The sequence below is a fragment of the Euleptes europaea genome, chromosome 9 (genome assembly GCF_029931775.1).
Source record: "Euleptes europaea isolate rEulEur1 chromosome 9, rEulEur1.hap1, whole genome shotgun sequence".
Lineage (NCBI taxonomy): Eukaryota > Metazoa > Chordata > Lepidosauria > Squamata > Sphaerodactylidae > Euleptes > Euleptes europaea.
In genome coordinates this window covers 39,710,023-39,723,446 of record NC_079320.1, presented here as the reverse complement: position 1 = coordinate 39,723,446, position 13,424 = coordinate 39,710,023, and the positions used below count along the sequence as shown (strand labels likewise).

At 44.0% G+C, this 13,424-nt stretch overlaps 1 protein-coding gene across 1 annotated transcript in view; it reads left to right on the top strand.

The window, feature by feature from the left end:
* Nucleotides 1-13,424, top strand: part of MAML3 (mastermind like transcriptional coactivator 3) — a 311,770-nt gene that overhangs the window by 279,345 nt on the left and 19,001 nt on the right. The gene's annotated exons all lie outside the window — the stretch shown is intronic.

The following is a 13,424-nucleotide window of genomic DNA, read 5'->3' as shown; positions in this document are numbered from 1 at the left end:
CATGAGAAAAGGGGATAATCAGCTTGTACTCTTGCATCACAGTGTAGTTTTATTTATTATATTGCTTTATTTATAATCCGCCTTTCTTGCTGAATAGCATCATGATGGTGAATTACAATAATACTAACATGTAAGTTGGGCACCCCCTCTTGGACACGCATCTTAACGTGGTGAGGGGGTTTGTGTGTGTCAGCAAAGCTGAGACCAATACCCTAAGGAGTCTAGAATCTGTCAAGAGGCTAAGCTAGCAGAATTTCCTTGAGAAATTAAGAAGCCGGAGAAAAAATGGCCAGAAAAGGCCTCCATGTTGTTGCCTTAGGAATTTCCCTATGTCTCTATGTTCTTTACTGTAGAAACTAGGGGAGATTCCTACAGCATTACCCAGATGTTATGTCACACCCTCCCCAAGCACCACCCTCAAAATCTCTCAGCATTTGCCAAGGCAGTGCAGGCAACTCTACAAAAATATAAGGATGTGAAAGCATATCTGTTATATCTTACTGTAGTTTTTTGTGATTTTCTTTATGGCATCTTTACAGCCATTTTGCAGCACTGTCATTCAGTAAGAGACACACTGCTTCCAGCAGCAACTGGTGTTGTTTTAATTGCAAGGAATAAGGAGTAATGTGGATCCAAAAATAAACTGGAATAAGATTAAGTATTTTGTTGTTTGATTGCACAAGTAAGTTTTACCCTGGATCCAGATGGTAATTTGTAAATAAACACCTCCTAATTAAGCATAGAAATAACTCACATTGTGTTTATTGGTCTACAATGCAATAATATGCTTGAATAACCCATTTTTTAAAGGATTCACATGGAATGAGCTTTCTTTCTTTAGAACCATGGAGTATTGGATTCTTTGTTTTGTTTGTACTAGCACAATTGCAATTTAGATTTCATTGGTGTGTACAGCCAGAAACCCATGCGTGGTTTAAGCCTCTTGAACATCCTGTACTCTCTTTGAAGAGGGGAGAATAAATATTTGAAGTTTATTTTATTAGAAAACAAAACAAAAAATAAAATAATCTCCAAACCTCAAGTTTGCCATTAGTGAACAATAATATGAGGTACATTCTGTGACCCTCAGTGCAGGCAAAAAGAGCAGAAAACAAACTTGGCTTGCACGGATAAATCAGCAGATCATTATAGGATACACAGTTGTAATCTCTGGTGGTGGGAAGCTAATGACCGCACATCAGTGTTCTGAACATACTGTATTCCCACTGCTACAGTGGAAATGTTTTTGTACTTTTAACACTGAAGATATGATGGTCTAACACCTGTCATTTGCTGGCTACCACTTCCCAGATTGCCATTTTAATTTTTTTTTACTTCATTATTCCACATCTTTCTCCACAATGGGAACCTAAAGCAGCTTACATCATCCTTTTCTCCTCCATTTTATCCTCACAACAATTCTGTGAAGTAGGTTAGGCTGATACTGTGTGACTACCCCAGGGTCACCCAACAAGCTTCCATAGCAGCGTGGGAATTCGAACCAGGGTCTCCAAGATCCTATTCCAGGACTCTTACCACTACACCACACTGGCTTTCACGTAGCATATGAGGGTTGCTTGCGGGGGGGGGGGGGTTGGAGAGACATTTCGGAGTACAAACGTGACCATGTGAAGTGTGGTGCCATTTCCTGTTCTCTCTATATATGCAGATTGGTTTTTAAAACCCATGAGACTAATGCTGGGTTAGATCCAAGGAGCCATTTAATTCAACATCCTGTTTCCAACAAATGCCAGCTGCCTTTGGAAGGCTCAGAAGTAGCCATCTCCTACTTTGTGCTCCTCAACAACTGGCATTCACTGGCGTGCTTCTTCTGAACCTGGAGATTCTCTTTAACCTTGTGTAATGGTCACAGATCTGCCCTCCATGTATTTGCTAGACTATGCTAATGGCTATTACCATATATAATCAGCTGCTGTCAGGGTCATCTCCTAGAAGCACGTACTTGAGTATGTCCAGCCCCGGGCTTGTATGTTCAAATGGCTGACTAGGGCATGCATACAGGCTGTTTGCAGAGAGTCACATACTGAGATCAGAGAAGCTCACTCTGAATTGTGAATTGTGGAACCTTAAATCTTTACTAGCAGTGGTGCTGAGGCACACCTGGAAAAGCCACATCTGGCATGTTTAAACTTCTGGGGCAGCACTGAGTGAACCCCTGAGTGATATCAGCAATGGTAGACTTCTTTTTATGATTACTGTTGTGATATTTGTATTCACAAACTTTGGCCTATACTCGTTTGCCACAGGAGCATTCAGCAGGGAAATGCAGCCTGTTCTGTCTCCAGCAGTGCCTGCTTCCATGAACCCCAGCCACGTATCCCATCATAGTTTGCCACTTGCATGTAATGCAGTTTGACATGTATGCATCCAGTGCCTTGTGTATAACAGTACAAATGTGATGTTTACAGCAACACTTCAGCCATGAGGCTGGATTCAGGCCCTCTGTGTTTCCCCCCATTTTGGAATGAGATTGGCGTATCTTCAACCACCACTGGTATTTCAGGAATAGAAAAATGTATCTTTCCCTGGCAGGGGAATAAGTCAGATAGGTACAAGTTCCATTGTGTTAGTAGTACAGTATTGATACACTGATTTGCATAAGGTACACATCTGTTCCCCAAGTGAGATAAAGCTCAGGCAATTTAGAGGTTACTTGGGGAAACGTGTTAGTTATCTCTGGAGAATTACTCTGGACAATTACTAGCCCAAGATCCCTCAGTAAAGTTACCATAATTGTGGCTGAGTTCTGAGTTGAGCCCAGGTTTCCCAACCTACCTCCAGCACTACCCACTGGCCTCAGAAGGGCGTTCCTTTTCTTTCCAGAGGAGGAAGTAGAGTTTAAGCATGGCTGGTGAAAGCAAAACTGGGCTTCAGGCAAATCAAACCCTTCCTTTTCTATACTGAAAAGCACAAGTGGAGAGGGGAAGGGATACTGCTGAGCTGGAGCAAGGGGGTGCCTTTTGTCATGCCACTGCCATCTTTATGATTCCCCAAGAGGAAACCTCATAAAATCTATAGTTTTGAACTTCTCCTCAAATAATACGAAAATACTTTACAAACTATTAGCTGATAAGGATCCTGAGATAACCGAAAACGTGGCAAAATTTCTGACGATCGAAAGTAGAATCACAACATTAAGGAATGATTTATATTAATTTTATTTTACTCTAACTTTTATCCTTTTATATACTGGAGATTGTACTATGCCAATAAAGGTATTTGAAATTTGAATTTGTCTTGCCAAGAAACAGGAAGTTTGCATCTCTTTGCTTATAGATAAGGGCTGGTTGACACTACCACATGCCTTGTATAAAGAAACAGGACTCCTGTAGTACCTTGAAAACTAAGAATATGTTATTCCTACATAAGTTTTTGTGGACTACAGGTCATTTCTGAAGAAGTGGGCTCCAGTCCCTCTAAGTTTATGGTTAGTCTTTAAGCTGACACTTTTTGTTGCAGCAGATAAACATGGTTACCCTTCTGAAACGGTTTCGTGCAGTTAATGTAACAATATGTTGAACTTCACTGCAAAGTTAAGTCTGGTAAAGTCATCTTCATTATTCACTGCAGCTTGCAGAGATTTGCAGTCTTTTGCAGTCTTGAAAGTCTTTGAGAGGTGGCAACACCCAGAATGCAGTTAAGTTGCATTCATTCAGGCTGATGGTGCATTCCAAAGAGTGCTCTGACATGTCAGAAGGGTGAAGAAAAGCCAACCTCCCTGTCTAAAACAGGCCTTCTAAGGATGCACAAAGAAACTCACTCACATCTATGATGTCCTCAGATCTCAGAGAAGCCAAACTCCCTACAAAATAGAGCTTTTTCTCTGCCCTTTCCCCTGCATACACAACCCTCCCAAGAGCCTTGGCGTTTATCCCTTACAGTTTCATGTTTGTGGGTGCCTGCGTATCATGTCAAGGCATTTTAGCAATAGAAGAACCTCCGCTATTGCTATTTTTAGCTGATCGAATGCCTTCCGTCTGCCACAAACGCCAAACACTGGAGAGTTGAATCCAGCCTCTTTGCTCATTTGAACAGGAGGCTGCTCCAGAATTCTGACCACTGCAGCACCGCTTTTTACAGTTGGTCATAAATTTCCAAGTATGCCATGATATCTTTAGCTTGGACTCCAGAGATTTCCTGTTGAGCTGCGAGAGGCAGTCCTGCAAATCTAAATATACCCTAGGCCCGGGCATGGCCAAATAAACAAGGACAGCATCAACAGAAGTTGGGTTGGTTTTCTTTCTTTTTTTTTTAACACTGCAAATCAAGCTTTCTTTCTTTCTTTTCCAAGTGAGATTAATTAGGGAATGAAGTTTATTTTGGCAGTGAAAGAAAGCTCTCTGGCTAAGACCAAACTCTTAGGCCAGTGTTGTTTTGATTCCTAGTCTCGGAGGAAATGCTGATGAGCTGTAATAGCCTGTATATGGAGAGGGATCCCAGTAATCTTTAAAGCGAACCTTGGGCAAGCTGTGTGGCCGCTATACGGAAGCCCCATCAGTTTCAAGCGTGGCTTGGCACGTGGCATGGATGGGCTGCTGTTTGAGAAGCAGAAGCCCAAAGCTCCCTTGGGTACTGGGACTAACTGCAGGGGGCTTCTTCTGGAGACCAGCCTATAATAAATCTAAATGAAATTCTGGGTGTGAATTTGCTCATTCTTGGGCTAGGATGGTTGCCAGTATGTCGTAAATGTACATCAAAGAAACCTTGCCCTGTGCTTTTCAATAAGTTGCTTCTGTAGCAGAATGATTCATAAACTTGGTTGAAATAAAGTATTTGCAGTTGAATGTTAGGTATGCCAGGGATGTGTGTGTGGTGGCCCATAGAGAGGATGTTTCCCTTCCCCCTGCAAATTTCTCTTGCTCCTGGTGGCCCAATCAAAAGCAGCATGGTGTAGTGGTTAAAAGCAGTGGTTCGGAGTGGTGGACTCTGATCTGGAGAACCAGGTTTGATTCCCCGCTCCTCCACATGAGCGGTGGAGGCTAATCTGGTGAACTGGATCTGTTTCCCTACTCCTACACACGAAGCCAGCTGGGTGACCTTGGGCAAGTAACAGCTCTGTTAGAGCTCCCTCAGCCCCACCTACCTCGCAGGGTGTCTGTTGTGGGGAGGGGAAGGGAAGGTAAACTGGTTTGAGTCTCCCTGAAGTGGTAGAATAAGTCGGCATATAAAAACCAACTCCTCCTCCTCCTTCTTCTCCTTCTTCTAGATGGAGATTACATGTCTGAATGTTCTATCTGGATTTTCTATATACAGTGATATTTTTACAGGCTCGGAGTCTGATGACTGTGGATCAGTCTATGCAACAAAAGGAATGGTAATGTGTTTTAGCAATCGTAATCTCAGTGGGTTTAGGATGTGTTTTGGGCTAAATGCTCATCACCCCTCTCCTAGATGAAGGGAGCGGGCAGGTGTGTGCCTATGTGAAAAGAAAACAAGGGAGTTAATTTTATTCTGAAAGAAACTGAGAAAGACTATGCTGTGAGTTTGCTGAAGCACCTTGGGGATACATACGCTTATAACTATGAAATCCTTTCTTGTAGTTTGCACTGGTTGTATTGTGGAGCTGTATTATGAAGCTCTTGGGCCACTGTCTGGAAAAGAAAGTAGCCTCTGACAATGTAGACCTTGGCTTCTTTCATGGGGTGTGCGCACTGCGTTAATAAGTAATAAGTGACTCAAGAATAGTGCGAGGTATAAGCCCTGCACATATACAGAAACAACCAATCAGTTGGATGAATTCAACAGCATTCCAATTCTAGAGAGAGCTTCATCATGACATGATGAAATCCCATGACATTTCCGAAAGATTAGCCAGGTAGCCCTCCAGAGGAGCAGTGGCAGCTGTAGCAGCTGTAGCCAGGATGTTTGAGGGAGTGGTAATAAAGGAAGATGTGTGGTTTTCTCTGTGGGTGAAGAATGACGGATAAGAAGTCTTTCCTGTGTTATGTTAAAGGCTTCTCTAATGCATTCCAGGAAAGAGACGGCGAGAGTCGATCAGACCTGTCCACAATTGAGATACATGCAAAGACATCATATTGGCGAGTGGGATTAGAAGAGGGCACTTGTCAGCATGTCATTCGTTGTTATATTATCATAGTGGGCTCTGGCACCCCACTGGCACTGCAGGGCCCAATTGTGCTGTCTGTCATTGCAGAGCTTCGCGTTTCTCCCCATTAACGAAAAGGTCCTCCATTTGTATTCTGCTAATAGCATCAACCTGAACTTTTTGGAGGTTTTGTCATTCTTTATGGAAAGGGCTTTCAAGGTGTGAAGTTAATGAAATGATGTGGAGGGAGGGAGGGAGGCCTGGGAGCCCCTTTAAACATAATTCTAAAGCCTCCTCAGCATTAGTCATTCGTGTTAGTGAGAGCTCAGGGAAGGTGCCACGATTGAGTGGCAACCGTACCAATTAACGTTGCCGCTGCTGGTTTGCGAATTGCATGTGAAATGTAGGATTTTTGTCCAGAAGTGCTCATGTAAATTGGCCGACAAAAAATGTGCCCCGCTGTGTCAAGCTTTGTTGCTTTCACTGACATGAGGATGTCTGTCCAGATTTCTCAGATGGGCAGGTTTGCTTGACAGCTACCCAAAGGGAAATCTGCCTTGTTAACTATTAGTTGTGTTTCTCAGAAGATGGGTCTAACAAGGAGGACTAGTTACTTGCTATGCCAAACAGTCTTGATTCCCATTTGGCAAGGGACTGACTTTGATATCTGAATTTAAATAACAGCTGAATGAATAGCAAGAACCCATGTGTACACATTCAAAGATATGGCTCCTGTACTGTCAGGTGCACAAGCCCCTTTACGTTGCCTCTGTTCCTTCCATTTTGTTGTTGACGTTTTCTGCCATGGAACACGGAGTTTAGAGTCAATCATGTTGGGGGGGCAGACATGTGAATTCCTTGTGTTGGGAGCCAGACATGTGAATTACCATTTTTCAAAGGATATCAAACACCAATCACACACTTGACTTTCATCTGTGAATGGCTGGGATATGTTGTTGGAGGTACACAGCATAAAAGCACTTCGGGCTCTGTTCACTCCGTTAATAACACAGCGAGAAAGTTATCTGCAGCAGTGTAAGATCTGCGTTAAGGAAAGAGAGAGGATGACAGAGAAAAGGTGGCTGATGGGAGGAAGGGGTTTATCTAGACAGCCTCATCAACTCAGCTCCCATTCAAAGGTGTAGGAGTAGCACATGCCACAACTTTTCTTAGATGGTACCACTTCAGATGGCGGGGGGGTGGGGTTGACATGTTTGAATGCCCATGCATTAAAATAATTATACATAGAAACCTAGCATATCAGACAGTGAAAGCTCTTCTGCTATACATGCCATATTTTCAAGTAGAGGGTTTTGGGGGGCACAAGTATTCGTACATGAGACCTTCTCCCCTTCCTGCAGTCTAAAGTAGTTTAATTCAGGCAGGGCTGTTCCAACTGCTATCACTGCCTGTTTAAGTCATCCCCAAGTTGTTTCTGCCATATGATGTTGTGATATTGACACACACTGATTTTGTATGTGTATTTATTATTGTGAGGTAGGTTGGGCTGAGAGAGTTTGGAGATAACTGTGATTAGCCCAAGATCACCCAGCAGGCTTCATGTGGAGGAGTGGAGAATCAAACCCGGTTCTCCAGATTAGAGTCCACTGCTCTTAACCACGCTGGGGTATCTTTTATAGTTGGGTGCGGGTTTCCAGAGCCCATGGGGTTTGTTTTCTTCTTTCATGACTGGCAAACTGCTCGTTCCTGGCTAAGATTAATAATAATGGATGAACAAAAGAGAGAGAAAAGGGAGAAAAGGGGGTTGTTGTATTTCTAAGTAAGGGGAAAACATTCTGGTTATCAACAGTGAAGAACAAAACCACCAAAAAGAATTTTACTAAAGCGAGTTTCATGGATGTTTAAAACAACAACAACAACAATTGGAGCTCAGCCAGCTTTTAAACATGCTCTGTAGCAAATGTATAAAAAAAACCTCGCTGTTTCAAAGTGCTTCAGACTAATTCCAGCAAATTCCACGGGGCGATAGGTGATGATAATTTCCCGAGGTCACTCCTTTCGAAAGAAAAACGGTTTCTGGCCAAAGCAGCATCATGACTGATACAAAGCACCAGCCAAAAAGCTCAGGCATGTCTGCCTTGAACTATGCCCTACTTCAGGGTTATATACTACTTGCTGAGAGTATTATGAACTTTTGTTTCCACAGCCGAGTTTTTTTCACTGGGCCTTTTGCCCTCCCACTGTCTGTAACCTAATGAGTTTATTTTTTAAACCTCCTGCCTGCCATCGGCCGATCTCCCTCCTTTTTATTGTGAACTCTACAACGCTGATTATCTTTAAAACACAGCCTCTTTCTTTTTTTCTTTTCCTAGTAGGCGCAGCTACGGACTCCAGGGCCTTTCCCCATGATTATTAGTACAAGGGGAGACCCATGTGTTGTGGTGTCTAATGACTGCTGCCGTATCTGTCTTGAGCTGAAGCTTTGCTGTCTGCTAACTCACCCCTGTATGGCGACTTCCCTATAGGGTTGCAATGATGATGCTGAGCCGGCTGGCTTTGCAAAGCTGGATTCCTGTTTCTGGAGCTCATAAACAGCCTCCCAAAGCCAAGAAGCTCAGAATTGCAGCCCTGTAGAGAAATACCCCTAGAGGCTGAGGGTAGGAGTAAAAGTGAGAAGCTAATGCGTTCCCTGTGCCCTTTCTTTGGGCTACAGAACATTCCCTTATAATTCTACAGTGCTGAGCACGGTACTGTTGGAAGGAGCTCTCTCTTCAGGCCTCCAAAGTGCAATTTGCAATCCCATAGGGAAATTGCCTGATAGTTCTGCTATTGGGGTGTCAAAGGAACAAACTGCATACTGACACCTCCCCTCAGAGAGGCAAACAACATTTCTCTGCAAAGCCTAGTAATGCGGCACTGGGAATTTAGCTTTCCTGCCAAGCTCCAATGCTAAGCTTTAGAGTGCTAAGCAGATATTTCCGTTTGTTGGTAGGGATATGGTGTAGGTAATGAGGTTACTCCTCGCCCAGTGCCTCTCCTGGAAAAAAAACAACAACAACAAACCAACAGTTTGCACAACTTAGTATTGGGTCAAGTCTCAGTTCTTACTGTTTTCTGCCTGATTCAAATACCAAGCTGAGCAGGTTTGATAGAAAAGTTCCCTTTTACCTCTTCCGCACCTTCAGAAAGGAGATTAGGCTCCCCCAGGATCTTGGTCAGGTCAGGTAGTTGAAGTGCACAGACCACTCAGTTTGCCCCAGTTGCCTAGGGAAGCTACGGATTCGCCAGAGAAGTTGCAGAAGGCAAGTATCATATGGACAATTTATTCCTGATTGGAACAACTGGGGTTCTTTAAAAGTTGTCAGTGTTCAAGGCACCCCATTAGTCCTTTTTGCACCCTTCTTCGTTTGGTTTGGGAGCTGAGTTAACTTCCAAAGTGGGAGTCTAGATCTGCTTCTTCTATATAGTTCTTTCATAGGTCGCTCAGGGTTATGCCCTGGGGTAGTATAAAAGTGCCATTGGGATGAACACTGATATGTTTTATTTGTTATAGCAGCCAATTACTATGTACCTTTGTTCAGGAAATACATGGATTAGAAAGCTGGACATTTGATTTAAATCAACAATTGAATTGCATATTTCTTGGTGTTTTAAATCACCTTGATTTAAATCTATCTACCCTGCAACTTACATGTGGGAACAGGCTAAAAGTCCAGTTAGAATCTGTTACTGTAACTTTTCATGGTTGCATGAGTGTATTAATGTGAGAAAGTGCCGTCTAGTCTCAAAGCAGAGTCACACATGCATTCAGATCATGCGTGATCTCCTTACTTGGGACGCAGTCCATGAAATCGCTGTCTGAAGTTTTGTTCTGTAATGACATACTCATGTCACACTGATTGTTGTAGTCATCATGTGATGAGCATATACGAGTGAGCTCACACTGTGTCTCTGTGGAATGACAGGAGTGCATTTCTTGAAATGAACTTGTAACATTTCCCACATTTTGGGTTGCAGTCTGGACCAGCCCTTTTGCCCAGTGGCCTTTGCTCTGTCAAAGGAAACGAAAAGCAATCGTTTTGGTCCTAGGCACATTTACTAGGGAGTTAATTAATTTCCATGTAGAGTAATGTATCATAGCCTTATCCTAACCATGTGGTGTTAGCAGAACATTGCTAAAGGTTTCGTATATTTGCACTCATGTAATTATTGGTATATTTCCCATTGTATATATGCTGGGGCCTCAAGACTTTGGAGCATGTTGCAAGTGACTTTAGTAAGGTAAATGCTAAAAAGAAATAATTTCCCAGCAAGTTGCATTTGTAGCACAGGAAGGGGAAAAGAACTTTTATTGGTAATAGGGAGAGGTGAAATGCAGGGAAAGGGAGGTTAAAGCAAAACAAATTGGCTGCATGCAGAGGCCCTGTGTCAAACGTCAGAAGGATCTTGTTCTCAGAGATGCTGTATGGCATGACCATGGCAACAAGAGGGGTCAGAGAAAGAGAGCATGGCAGATTTAAAGCTCCTCCCTTGTTGTAGAAGGCAGAGCAAACAGATGAGGCAATTGACCCGCAGAAGAGCACAGCAGAGTAGTGAATCCACTGACCCTAGATTTTGTCTCTTTTTTAAAAAGTGGGAAGCGGAGAAAGGAGCTGTGATTCATTCAGCTGGGTAAACTGAATTACAGGCAGACTGGAGCTTGTTTTACTGGTCCCTTCTTCAAGAAATGGGTGCCAACATTATCAAGTGATAACTAGGATTTTTTTTCCTCCAGGGGAAGCAGCCTGTTCTCAGGTAAAATAAGGATTTACGGCGCAGAGATAAAACTTTTCTTTTATTTGAAAACTGGATGCAGTCCTAGCATAATTTTAAAAGCATAAAGGGGCCAATAAGAAATGTAAAACAAACCACAGAATAGTAGAATATGACCTGGATGGCCCAGGCTAACCTGATCATGTCAGATCTCAGAAGCTAAGCAGGGTCAGCCCTGGTAAGTATTTGGATGGGAGACCATCAAGGAATACCAGGGTTGCTGTGCAGAGGAAGGCACTGGCAAACCACCTCTGTTAGTCCCTTACCATGAAAACCCCAAAAGGAGTCGCCATAAGTCGGCTGCGACTTGAAGGCACTTTACACACACAGAGAATATGCAGACATAGGACACATTGCCTTGATTCACCTATAATATGACTTGGCAATGTATGAATGAACCTTGAAGAAGCTTTAGGATCATTCGCATGATCTTTCCTTCTTTGTTCCTCTTCTCTCATTCTTCACACCTAATTCATTACTTCCTGCCGAGCTCAAGTGGAGCTCTGCCACATAAACAAGAGCTTTCATGTCTCCTGCTGAACTGTGCTTTCCAAAATCATACCTTAGTGGACCCAGACTCAGTGTGGGGGGTCAAGGTGGTGGGCTGCAGAGAAAGGGGGGAATTGGTAAAAAAAAATCACCTTCCTGCTCCTGTACAAACAGAAGCATTTTTCGTGAGCAGGAAAGGAGGTGAAGATCCTTCCTCTTTCACAACAAACTGGCTTTACATCTGAGCCAGCAAACTGCATCTTTAGTTAGTTTCAGCTTTTCCAGGGTATAGCTTGAAGAGTCCACAGACTGGCAAATCAGGTGAACCACAGACTATAATAAAATTTTAAGACTGACCATGCATCCTGCAGGCAATGCTCTTTATACTTTGCTGTCTCCCAGCCTCGGAAAAGCTAATGTCTGCACACAGTCTGAGATATTAGCCTCACAATAAAAATGGCCCTACAATAGCCAGGGCCCTGATCTGGGGGCCAAGGCTTGCCCAATCTAGTCAGATCTCGGAAACGAAGCAGGGTTGGCCATGGTTAGTATTTGGATGGGAAACCACCAAGGAATACCAGGGTTGCAACACAGAGGCAGCCCATGACAAACCACCTCTGAATGTCTCTTGCCTTGAGAACCCTACAGGGTGCCATAAGTCAGTTGCGACTTGACGGCACTTTGCGCCGCCACCACCACAATAGCCGGGACAGAAAATAAGGCTGCATTAAGGACTGGCCTGCCCATTGCAGCTCAGGCAGGAAGCATTACTGAACATCACGTGGCCACTTGTGGCAGCAGTGCTGCTCCTTGCCTGCCTGCATGCTTGTTTGAAGCCTGATGGATTATGCCACGATCACTGGAACTCCTGTGTGCCTATCCAGTTCTTGCCACATTCTTAATCTGAGCAGAGGCTCAGTCCTGTGTGCCTATCAAACCTTTTTAATGAATTCCTGCCGACAGCTCACATTACCTGCCCACAGGGGACTCAGCCATCCTGGAACATGGTAGTCTTTCCCCAAAGGGTTAAAACATACCTTGCATACGACTACGGGCAAATTTGTCCAAATGTGCTCACTGTTCTGAGAGGCAGCAATGGTCAAGGGTGGGACAGTCGCCAGTCATTTCATCCTCTCAAAGGAATGGAGTTCAAGCTGCGCCTTACTGGCTGAAGACACCTCGACCAGCACACATGCATGTGCGAATCAGTCACAAGCGAACCATGGAAGAAGCTTGGCATTCTTATAATGTGTTTGTATTTCAACCCGGGTCTGTGAAAAGGCATTGGTTTTCTGGGACTCTGAGCAGCTGGCCTGATTTATTTCAAATCCTTAGAGTTCTACGAGCAAGGGATGGAATATATTCTTCTTATTGATCTGATTAGCATTAGCTTGATTGATGATATAATAGGATAGAGAACCATGGGGCTTCAGTGAAGTTCAGGCCACAGAGGAGGGAGTGGGGCAAGTGAGGGCATCCACAGTGGGGGTTGTCTTTTGTGAGCGATATTTAGTTAGGTTTCGGGCTTCTACCACAAAAGGTGTTTATGCATTTGGGGCTGCAGGGGGAAAAGCCCTCCTGGTGATGGCACAACACTGTGTGTCCTCTGATCCCTCTCCTTTATGCCTCCCCATCTTTTTTCTCTTTCTCCCCACTCCTTGTGGTGGCTGCCACAAAGGGTTTCATTTGGCTGACTGATCGCACTTTTGTCTATAAATGGAGGCAGTTGGCCCATCTCCCGGCATAACACAAGATAGGCCTGTGCATCCGTTATGCAATCTTTAGCTTGATTACTTCATTGGGCCAGGGAGAGGGGAGTGGGCGGGGAGTTTGGGGTGGTAGAAGAAAGTCTCTGCTAGCAGCTTGAGACAGCTGATGCCTCCTCCTTGAAGCAGAGAGGGAGAGAGAGAATATAGCATACGGGATTGGGGGGGATGAATGGGTAAAAGAGCTCAATTCACAAAACAGCATAGGGCTTATTAGCAGGCTGCGTTTTACCAAAACAGGCCGCCTGGAATATGGAACAGCTGCTTTGCTCTGCTCTGCAGGTGACACGTCCCTTGTGGCTCAGCTGCTCTTTGAGGGTGTGGCAGCC